General features: G+C 38.3%; 1 protein-coding gene and 1 long non-coding RNA gene across 7 annotated transcripts in view; both read right to left on the bottom strand.

Annotated features, from left to right (window-relative positions):
- The window catches only part of SMYD3 (SET and MYND domain containing 3), a 384,781-nt gene that overhangs the window by 261,188 nt on the left and 111,318 nt on the right, over positions 1-12,275 (bottom strand). The gene's annotated exons all lie outside the window — the stretch shown is intronic.
- On the bottom strand, positions 879-3,836 carry LOC121067108. The gene is made up of 3 exons (XR_005818095.1): positions 3,796-3,836; positions 2,024-2,088; positions 879-1,585 (listed from the first exon to the last, which is right to left on the bottom strand). It is a non-coding gene; the product is annotated as an uncharacterized LOC121067108 (long non-coding RNA).

Consider the following 12,275-nt stretch of genomic DNA (forward strand, 5'->3'; position numbering starts at 1 on the left):
GTTTAACTTCAAAACCATAAGTAATTAAACAAAAGTACATCAGCTGTCTTTGTCTTAAAAGAATATTTAGAAACTGTTGCAAGCACTTCTTCAATGACATTGAATTTCTTAAGCATCATATAGACTATCCTCCTCTTTCTTTATTCCTTCTTCAAAAGGACCAATGCCAAATAGTGAAAAATGGCTTGTGTGATGTTCCACAGCACTCTAAGGAAAGGTGAGGTAGAGAGACGTAGATTTCTGGGGAACTGTTCATGTTACCAGGACTTCGACACATACGCCAGTAGTCAATACCACTAAGCATCATCTCCATAAAATACATGCAGTATTTTACAGTTCAGGCAAACCACAAGTAATTCTGAGCAGAACAAATCCTGCCATTATGTGAATCATATCAAATTAATAATTTTCCTGATTTAAATTAATTTTGATTTTTTTCATATATGATTCTCTTTACTATTCCCCAATTCTCTACTAGAAATCAAAGAAATCATCAGTGAAGTGTGTTGGTGTTTTCTATTCTCAAAATGGTATTAAGGCTTGAGTTTTAACCATTAATTATATAACAAATTTAACTCAATCTTGTGTTAAAATGAATAACTGCATTTTAGAGAACTAGTTCATCTTAATTTAGAGAATGCCTTCCCTACAGTCTCTCTCCATGCTCTGTTTCCCTAAAAAAGTAAAATTCAGTCACGGACTTTTCAGTAATATGTAAGTGTTCAAAATGGTCTACTCAAAGAAGAATAAAATCTATGAAAGACTGTTTTAATTTTCATTCATTTAAACAATTCCTCTGTCATTTGGATAAAAATAAACAAATGAACAAGCAAAAAAACAACAACTGCAACATCAAAAATATGATTGTAAGTGTTTATATAACATTTGATTTCACTGTGAAGCAGACCATGTCTATGAAATAATTTTGAGGAAATCCCAAAACTGATTTCAAGCACTTGAGTGTGTATTCACACATGGACACACAACCAGCCCTGGAGATCCATAAAGATCCTTCATGGCATGAGAGCACTAACAACCAGTTATAGTCTGTGAAGAAAGAAGAAAAGAACAAATGCACACATTGGAACAAGTCAATTACCCATTTGTGATTAACAAGCTCAACCACAACAATATGCTCCAGTGCTAAGTTTTAAAACTTCAGTAAATTAATTAAAATGGTGGCTGCTGCAGAACAGCTGACTTCAAAAAACAGCAAAAAATACACACGGTTTTGATTTAGGAGCATACCATAATTAAAAATACTTCTGGTAGCTGCTATGGAGATTGATTTATTGTTATTTTTTTAATTTCTGATACGAATGGAGTTAATTAACTTTCAACTTTCCAAAAACATTGAGAATTAGGGGGAGTCTCCTAGATGGCTGTGGTGTGTTGGCCCCATGGTACACTTATTTATTAAGATTATCTATCTGCCTTCACATGCAGCACCAAAAGCATGTTGCACACATCACAGAGCAAATACAGGCATGCAAGACAGGCTGTTCCTCCTGCTCACGGCTGCTTCACCCAAACGTAGTCCACAGACTTCAGTGGAGGTACTAAGGGTGGTGTGGTGTACATGAGCCTGCAAAGGGAGGGGACACCACATGTCATGCAGAACTGTGAGCCCTGTGAATGAACTTACAAAACGGACAGGAAAATAAATTGTGATAGTAGCAGAGAGAGAGGTGTCATGAGAAAAAGCAATGTGCTATGGTGGAAATCACGCATATGATGAAGAACCACAAAAATTTCATCAGGAAAAAGTGGGAACTTTCCTTGCAGCAGCAGCCTGCTCCCATCCGCATCAAAGCGGAAAGGCTCACTGAGCAGGCTGATAACAGGACAATGCCAGCTGTACAGCTAGGTGACTGCTAATTGCTACCTGAACCGAGAAAGATTCTCCACGATTTCAGTACTTGAGAGAGAACTGGGTCAGCAACCCCTGTATAATTAGTTTCCTAACACAAGAAAGGATTTCAGACATAGGAGGCCTGAGGAGGAGTGATTGAGAAGGGCTCACCATGGTTTTTTGTTCATTTGTTTGTCCTCTTTTCTCTATGTTGACCTCCCACTTACTTTCCTACACTGTAAAGGAGAAATGATCATTAATAGCATAATGCATATAATTAGTCATTAGCATTGCTTTTCTTATGTTAACCTATCACATCTTCTTGACTTCCACAATTCTGTCAGAGAGACTTACTGTATAAACTTATATATAAATATATATATAATGCTGTGAGAGCTTTCCTGCAAAAGAAAAACTACAACTACAGCTGACTGAAACAATTCCATTAAAACCATTTTCTACTACGGTACAGGTTTGAGGGCACTGTGCTTTTGCACTATTTACACTGATTTAAAATTACACTCAACCTGCTTTTCCTTGAATCAAAATATTTTATTTCAAAGCAAAGTCTGTTTTAATACGTATTTTACTCTACTCACTCATGAGTGTTCCCAATATTCAGTCACTGATACTGAATGAATCACTGACAGGAGACTCCCACTGATGGCCCAGAATGACAAGATACCACAGTCACTTGGTTATTTCAACTGAATATTTACACTGTATGATAGCAAACACATCATGAACTGCTACTACTTTCATGACACTAAAAAATGTAAAAAAATAAATATCAAAATTAATTTGGTTTTGAAGCAGAAAATAAGATTTTTCAAGTTGAATCTTATGTGTTACTTCCAGCTTGCAGGGAGTTTTGGAAATAATTCCATTTTCCAAAGATGAAATGAATGTGGCGTGCCTTCTCCCTCTGCCCTCACTGTGTTGTTTCAGCTTCTCTCCTTCACCAGAGCCGGACCCTCTGTGCCTCCTCCACCAGTGCCTACCCCGCCTCACATACATCTGTCCACTCCACAGAAAAAAACAAAACACCAGCCCCACAGCACCCCTGCTCTCTTTTTCTTGAAAGTCTCCTTAAAGAATGCTGGAGAGGTAAAAAGGTAGAATAAAGTTGAGGATAATTGCCTGTAAATTATGACAATGCCTGTTTGTTTCTAGGCTTCTCTGCCCTAGTAGACATTTTAGTGTTTTTTTTAAACCATCAGGAATGTTCCAAGATTTCAAATCATAATCCCTAATATATTCTCCAGGAGTTGTTACATTTAGTAGCAAAGAGAGAAGAAAATAAACCTTCATAGGAAAAGCAAACAAGAAGAAAATATTTCATTCAAACAATTCTGAGTATTACAGGACCAACCAGACTAATTTCTGAAAGAATCACTGGACAATAAAACCAGAACAGCAGAGGGAAAAAAGGCTGACTGACCAACGTTATGCTGTCCTCTATTTCATCTCCCTTCACAGCAAGTAGCCTTTAGCCTACTGTGCTGAGATTTGAATGTAAAAGTTATTTCTGCCAACCCCAATGTCTGTAAAATCAAAGACAAAATTGCAGAAACAGGACCTAATTTTGTACTGGTAGTCTATGGTCTTAGATACATCCAGTATATATTTGTAAGCTCTCTGGTCTGAGAGAGTTACTATTGTAGCATATCTCTATATGGTGTGTTTATGAGAGTTTTCTTTAAGCTTTGGCAAGTGTTTCTTTCCAGTAATAACATATGTGGCTCATCACATAAAGCTTTTGAATTAATGGCACAAAAGCTTTTTATAAAGGAGACAAAATCCCATCTCAACTTCCATCTTTCCTGGCAAAAGTCGCCTTTCAAAATTTAAGCCCTTCACTCAGTGATCAAGAACTATACTGCCATTAGCCAAGTTTCACATAAGTGTAGACAGATCAGAGAGACAGGTATCTCATTTTTTACCTTTATCATCTGAAATCCCCACCAATGGATATTCTTTCTCAAGGCCAAAAAAAAAAAAAAAAAAAAAGTCCTGAGTTTTTCTTTCCTTTTTTGTCTCATAAGAACAGAAAGTCGGTACAAATCATACACTCTTGCAATGAATGAAATAGTGAATGCAGAAAGACACTACAAAGCTGAAGTGCATTTGTGAAAGAAACAGCATTTCTTTTCCTAACAGCATAACACTTCTTTCTAGGTGCTGTCTAAAATGAGGCTTTTAGGCTCTCTGCATTTTTAATAAGAAAAATATTCTGTGAAAATGCAATCCCATAAACAGAAATTCTAATTTACATGGCAGAAGGCTTTAAATGTCTATGTTTAAAGCCATATTACTGTAATGGCCAGTCAGTTCACTCCTCCTACTCTGGTTATCTCTAGAGGGTGAAATGTAGTCTCGTTATCAATTCTCAGACCAAGAGACACTTCTGACCTACGCACAGGGTTTAGTAAGGTCTGCTTTCTCTGTAGCACCTACAGATGGGGAAAACCCTCAAGAAATTTGTTGCTCATGATCTCTTCTGATGAAGGAACAGATTGTACCTCCCCTGCTTTTTATCACCCACAATATAAATCTCACCCATAACCACAGGAAATGGATATCTGGTTTTTTTAATGTTTGGGTTTTCTCTCCAAACACAGGGCCAGAATATGAGGGTTGAATCCAGTAAGATTTACCTATGAAGACAACACCATGTAACCTCTAACTAAAAGGTTAGGAACGTACCAAAAGAACCAAGAAAACTCTTTTCTGTTTTATTTTTCTTTCCTTTTTGAGGGGGGTGGGTATTGGCTCTTTGTACAGAGAGACTCCGCTATCTTTAAAATATAATCTGAACCATGAAGATAAACAGAAACAATAATATAAAATGCTAAAATTTTGTGTATGGTTCTGATCTAATAGCAGCCTAGTACACTATTGATGTTAATGGTGCTCCTCCAATTATACCAGTGTTATGGAAATTCAGGGCGCAGATTTTGCCTTTAAAGGATGACAAACTTGCCTTTTCATGGGGTAGAATCTGGAAAGGTTTCCTCTTAATGGATGAGATTGAACTGTTTCCTATAAATATTGTTTCTACTATATCTACGTGATCTAAAGTAATGGCTGCAATAAGACAGACAATGAAAAATAATGGATGAGCTTATTTTAAATGCAGAAGACTTTTTCTTATCAGTTAGAGTCAGAGGATGCCATTAAATATAATAACCTCTTAAAAACTCCAGTCCATAGAAGTAGTCAATAGACATCACAAGAAATGCTTGTTAATCAATAAAGTCAGTACAATTTAGCTATCAGATGTTTCTTCAACAACTGCTTTTTTTTTTTAATACCTAACTCATCATTATAACCATATCAGGCAAACGGTGTAAATAAGAGTCACTTGGTGTATTACAAGGCAGCAGTATGAAGGAATGGGACAGTGCAATACCACTATGTACCACTGATGTTGAACTCTGTTCCAACCATGTTTTGCAGAAGAAAGATCTACTGTAATGCTGGTGCATGCAATTATTTTAGAAGTCACAGAAGAATTCATTTATTTTAGAAGAACTGTACCTGCTCACTCACAATGAGCCTTCCCTAAAGGCAGAAACTCCTGGGCCTCCCTTTTTCCCTTTCCTAATTGGAAAACAAGTGGTAGGAAAGAAAGAAAATAAAATTGAAAATCACGGTTTGTAAAGACAAAACATGAAATGTATTCACTCTTGAGATCACTATGTTGTACAAAGAATAAAGGCCAATTAATTACAGGCAATCATCTGGAGTACCTAGAAAACTAACACTATATTGTACGTGCATTTTATTGCACATGTTTAAATGTTATATGAAGTCTTCAGGTTTTATTCAATGTATACTGCAGATAACAAGTGCTTCATCTGGACTAGACCTCTCTAAGGAGAGTCCTGATTACCAAAGCATAATTTTTATATGAGGGAGGAAGACGTGAAGAATTCACACTCCTTTTTAAAAGAAACTGAACACTTCAGCATGCTAACATGCTTTCAGAGAATGCAGAAGAACGTCAGCACCTGGAGAAAGGGGACATCTGAGCAGCCACAGCTCTGATTTCTCTAGCAAAGTGGAATAAAAAAAATAAGACAGGAAGTGTTATTTACTTGATATTAGCTTCAAATTCAACCAAAATGGAAACACACTCAGGTTGACCATTTTTCTAAGCATATTCAAATACTTTCACTGAAGAAACCTTATCTGTGCGTGCAGACTTCAGCAACAAGAAAGTTTTCTCTTTTTGTTAGGTATAAAAATCAGGCTACATGAGCTAGCTTTTCCTTTAACAAATGCAGTTGCTCCTTCTTTATATCCTCTCCCATATGGTGATAGAGGGGATTATAGCCCCATCACCGTGACTAGGCCACCCTTCTCTTTGGGATCACCTTGGTGTCCCTTCTTCACTCTGACAAAGGCTCCTTGACTGGACCATCAAGGTGTCCGCTCTCTGGCCCCTTCTTGCCTTTCTCTTATTCCCTGATGCTTTGCTCCCCAGTTAGGCAATGACAGTGAGGTCCTTTGCCCATTAATTAAATTTTCAACCATGCTTTTTCACACTTTCCTCAAGGAGCAGAAGTTATTTTTCTAGGGCCTTGCTACCACTGTTTTACACTGTAGTGGTTTTACCTTGCTAGGCAGGTGAACTCCACCACAACCTCTCTCTCACTACCGCTCCTCAGAAGAGGAGAAGAAGAAGAAAAGAAAAAAATAACTCACGGGTTGAGATAAGGATAATTTAATTAGAGGAAAAATAATTATTAAGGGAAAATTAAATAATTTAACTAAATAAATTAACAATTTAACTAAATAAATTAGTAATTTAACTAAAGGGAAAAGGGGAGGGCAGACACACTGACCAATACCACGTGTCACAGCAGACCCTGAGGGAGAGGGTGGGCTAGAAGAGCCTTCAGTCCTTCCCTTTCTCCCAGAACCATTTCAATTATTATTTTTCTTTTATTCATCACTTGTCATTTTCTGTGTGGATTGTAAGCTTCCAACACAACAAATCTATTCTTGAAGTCTGCTCCCTTTGGAGCATCAGGTCAAATTCAAGGTCTTGGGGCCAATTCCAGTCAGGGACTTTGGCTTGTTGCTTCTAATTTAAGATAGTTGGCCCTGTCACAAAAACAGTGGCTATTAGTACCTGCATAATTTCCTTGCCAAAACAGAGAATACCTCTGATTTCTCAGACCCCTAATAAGTTAAGAAGGGGATTGCTGGAATGCTCATTTAAAATAAATAAATAAATAAATAAAACTTTTGGTTTTTTTCCATCTGGGTACCCGAGAATATCATGGGTATGGTCCTAGGCACAAAAGTTATCACCTTCCCTCCAAAACAAAGGCTATGGTCAAACCCCCTAATACAGCTGAACTTTCAGCAGTAACAGAGAAGCCTGTCTGCACAATACAGTTACAGAGGGAGACAATTTCTTGACAAATTTATGAGAAACATCAACCTCCCTGCCTTTAGTGGGCAAGAAACACTTACCCAATTTACCTTCTCTCCTAAAGCCACAATGCCAATAAACACTCGAAGCCTCTTCAAATAAAATAAACCCTTTAAAGTACACCTGCCTCTCTGGGAAAGTTGAAAAGGCAAATTGTGATGGTGTTAGAAGCCCAAAGCAAGTTCAGTTACCTGAGTGCCATGTGAGATGCCCTGTGCATCTAAAACAACCTCATGATCTGACACAGACACAGGACCTGACAGGAACAAGCAATTGGAGGCCAGGTGAGATACTCAAGACCATCTCAAGTGGCAGTAGATGCTTGAGCTCACACTGCAGCACCAGGTCCCTAACATGTAATTCAAAGATTTCAGGGGCTGAAACAAGAGGAAATTAAGAAACTCTGAAGTTAAACAAGGGATCTGTAATAAGGCTGCTATCCTTCTTCTCTACCTACATAGGTATCAGGAGAGCATCTCTCTGAAAGGGACCTTAATAGGGATCAACCTCTGCACTTGGTGTCTGGGTGCTCCAGTCACAAGAACTCAGGTTTGACTTCTTTTTTCTTGAACAGCATAGCAATGCTGCAGGTATTGACTGTATTGTACACTTTTAACAGAACTCCTGAACCATACGAATACAAACAGTAACACAACCAAAAATGATTTTCTTTTATTTCATAACCACATGTTCCTGTCTCCCTCAAATTAGATGCCAAGAGATGGGAACATGCATTGTTACCTAGTATCTCAGTCCCTGCAATTGCACATATACAGGATGCAGTAGGCAGGGAAATAATGTGGTTCATTAGATGTACTCTAAATTACTCATGAGTAAAGCCAGCAAAGATGCAAGTAAATTCTTCCAAAACTTCAAGAAATGTGCAAAAATACCATTTATAATATTCTAGTGATAATATCTTCTGCATTTTAATACTCAATTAAGGAGGAGACGACTCTTTTATCTTACAGTTGACAATTGAAGGTGCTTCATGAATGATAAATTTTAGAAAAACCAAAATTTTATTTGAAACACAACATACCCCAAATCCCAGAAACACTCACTGACTTCCCTGCTGGCAAAATATACATTTTTTAAAGAGAGTCACAGAGAGCTGTAAAATGAGTTCCTGTAGTTCCATATTATAGGAAGGAAAACAAAATCATTCAAGTGTTTATCCTTCTGGTTTTGCTTTTTTGGGAGGGGATGTTTTGTTTGGGTTTGTTTTTGGGAGGGGTTGTTTGGTTTGGTTTGTTTTTTGCACACTAGTGTCGACTGGCTTTTAGTCAATTTAATATAACTTTACTATGGCAACAGTTGCATGGTTTCGTGTCACACAGTCTTGGATGAAAAAATAAAACCAGCACCTCCTCCTCCTATCCCAGCACTTTGATCTTGGAGGTTGACTTAAAAGCTCCTGCTACCCAGATTTCCATGCCAGTAAGCCTATGCATACAAGATTTCTAGCTGCTTGAGAAGAATTTTCATGTTTACAATTAATCTAGCAAAAACATTTTGCTATGAAAGCTCCTTTGTGCTACTTGGTACGTTCAGGAGTTAGGGGGTTAATGCATGAAATGGATCACTGGGCTGAAAACAAAAATCACTGTTAAAAAACGTGATACCAGGAGAATTAGGCACAACATAATATTGTAACCACCGAGAATTCTCAACAGTAAAATAAAGCCTTGTACTCCCAGCATTTTCATTAGTTTTCCAGTAGTGCTGGACGCAGTGTGAATTACAATGAGCTAGAAAGCAGTGGTTGCTCTTTTTAAAGAACATGCACTGTATAGCGGGAAGTCATTTCTTCAAATCACACTGTGCTGGTTATTGGTTTGTATATGCTGGTACACATTTTAGCACTTAGAAATTCTATTTCTCTCCATTACTGAATCCTGCATATGGCCTGCAAAACAGTAAGTGTTTAGCAGCTCTCAAAATGAACCCCATAGTAAGGTAAATATTTGTTTAGTAGTATGCACAGTGATATAAATCTGTAGAAGGATCGTTCTGCAGCAAATCTTTCCCTGGGTGGATATTTTTAAGTCTGGACATGTACTGTGTTTTCATTATAACAACTGCAGAAGATAATATTAAGGAGATGACTAAAAGCCAAGAGGACAAAAATTTAGGTTTATGTAAGCTTCTAATGTAGAATGTTGTTCTGCTGATAGTAGCTATTAATCAGAAGAACAAAAAATAAAAATAAAAACTGAGTGGAGCAACTAGAGTATGTATCATAATAACACAGTTCATTTTGGAAGACAGATGAACAAGCTTTTATGTACAGAACTACTAATTTACCTGAAACCACTACTTGTACAGCTCCTTAAGAATTAAACACACCATCCACATTTGAAGGAAGACTTGAGCTGATCCAGATTTCAGCCTGACCTTCCCAAAGATTAATTTGGGGCATCTATAGGTACACGTCAAAATAAAACAAAGGAGATGCACTCCCTGTCCATTTGCTGTGAGCTGATTTTTATTTTCAGCTGTCACTATCTAGAAGACCAAGCTCAGACAAACCTGCACTACCAGTGGAAAACCTGAGCCTCTCATTCCTGAGAAACTCAGCCAGCCTGAACAAAATTGTGTAGAGCTTGTAATACACCACTGGGAGGACCCTAGTATGAATTCAGCAGTGTGTTTCACATGCAGTACATTTTGTAGCAAGCATCCTTTCTTAGGACCTGATTTGATTTGATTTAAGGCCAGGTTTTTAATATCTTGACGGATAGAGACTTCACAGACTCTAAAGGCAATCTGTTCCAGTGTTTGATCACCCCTACAGTGAAAAAAGATTTTCCTTGTCTTCAGATGGAATTGCATGTTTTGGTTTTGTTTGTTTTTATTATTATTTGTGACCATCATCTCTCGTCCTGCCAATGAGCACTACTGAGAAAAAGCTCTCGATTACTTGTTCATTCCTTCCCATCAGGTATTTATATGCACTCATAAGATCCTCCTGAATCTTCTCCAGGCTGATGAGTGCCAGCTCAGTCAGCATCTCTGCCACTGGCTGATGCTCCCATCCCTTCATCGTCTTTGTGTCCCTGCTCTGGAACTGCTCCACTAAGTTCGCATCCTTCTTGCGCTGGGGAGCCCAGAACTGCACACAAAACCACAGAGATGACCACCAGTGCTTCATACAGAGGAACGATCCCCACCCCGCAACCTGCCAGCAATGCTCTTCCTAACGAAACCCAGGATGCTGTTGGCCTGCTTTGCCACGAGAGCATACAGCTGGCTCACGGTCAGTTTGCTGTTCACTAGCACCTCAAGGTCCATTTCTGCAAGGCTGCTTTCCACTTGTGTATGGTGGTGCCTGGGGTTGTTCCTGGCCAGGTGCAGGACTGTGCATTTGCCTTTGTCGATCCGCATGCAACTACTGGTGGCCCAGGTCTCTCTGACTGGCAGCACAACCAATCCACCCCGTTTTGAATCATCTGCAATGTTGCTGAGGGTTGACTTATGCATCTTCACAAATACTAGCCACAATTTTAAAAACCAGCCCACTTTTTTGTGTTTTTTTTTCTTGTTTGTTTTGCTAGTGTAGTTACACTTGGCACTGATTTTCAACAGAACATGTTTCCTGCTGTTGTAGGTGTGACTGAATCTTCAGTTAACAATGACAGGGGAATATCCTTTATGATAACTTTGGAATAGAATAATGTATTCTAGTATTCAGTACTTAGTTCCTATAAATAAATCTGATTTTAAAAATTTCAGACTATTTTAGGAAGCAACCTCCTATTTCCATTTTACAAAAAAATGGGTAAGAAATTTCACTTCGACGAATCGTAAGACTCGTGGCTGGTATCAGAAATATGATACAAGCACAATATCAGTCATGGGCCTGACATCCCACACTCATTAAATATTTTAAAAAGATAATTAAAAGAAAATCAAAGGTTGAAAGCCCAAATCTCATTGATTTCCACATGAACAGGTTCCTCTATCATGCTTCGTCTAAATGAAATTTATTTTATGTGCCAATACACAAAACACTGATGCCCATGTTAATTTTAAAAAAAAAAGTTATATTTGTGATTATTATAGAAGTCATTCATACCTGGCAGTATCTCCTATTCTTTAGCACCATTGAGCTTAATCTCTTCCTCAAGAGAGTAGAACCATTGCACCCAGTAGTCCCAAGGACAGCAAAGGTTGCTCTCTCAACCTTTTCCTTCAGTGGTGTGCAATAGTGTGCAATAAACCAGGGAGCAGATATTTTTGCATCAGCTGTGCCAGCCTGGCTCTAGGGCGTGGATGAAGTATGGCTAGAGCAGAGCACAAAGTGACTGTCCCACTCCGGGGTCCTGTGCTAGCCCCCCTGCGGGAAACCGCACTGCCCACCCACCACGTCACTGGTGTGCACACAGCGTCTTAACCTGCCGTGGGGAATACAAACTACTGACATTTAATTAACATTTCGCCTCACTGTTCATACACTCTCTAATCAGATGTTCTCTAGGGTAAGTAGAGGAACTCTAGGGTAAGTAGAGGAATTGCATTTTTCAGATTGCTATTTTCAAGTTTTAACTATGCTTCCAACACCGTCTCACTACTCACCTTCTTCTGATGTTGCACCACCTTGTTCTCAGCATGGAGAGAGGCACTTGCCTCTCTTGCACCAGGTCTTGGTTTTGAGCATTTTGTTTGTTAGTTGTTTTTTAATAAAAGGAAGTAAAACCACACGACGTTTTTCCAGCAAAGCTTGAAGGGAAAGACTTGTCTTTAACCAGAAATACTAATAACAGGAGACTCTAAAGTATGCAATTAGTAAGCATTAAAGCTTTTTTTCCCTAACAAATGATCTGATATTGCTCTCTTGGGGATTCTTTTTTTTTTTTTTTTCCCAAACGCAAACAGTAAGCTGCTTACAAACTCATTAAAATGAAATATTTACTGAAGAAAAAGAAATGCAACTCAACATGTAAAAATGAGTTTTTAATGCTGTTTTCTGTTTCA

This window comes from Cygnus olor, chromosome 3 (genome assembly GCF_009769625.2).
Source record: "Cygnus olor isolate bCygOlo1 chromosome 3, bCygOlo1.pri.v2, whole genome shotgun sequence".
NCBI classification, from domain to species: Eukaryota; Metazoa; Chordata; class Aves; order Anseriformes; family Anatidae; genus Cygnus; species Cygnus olor.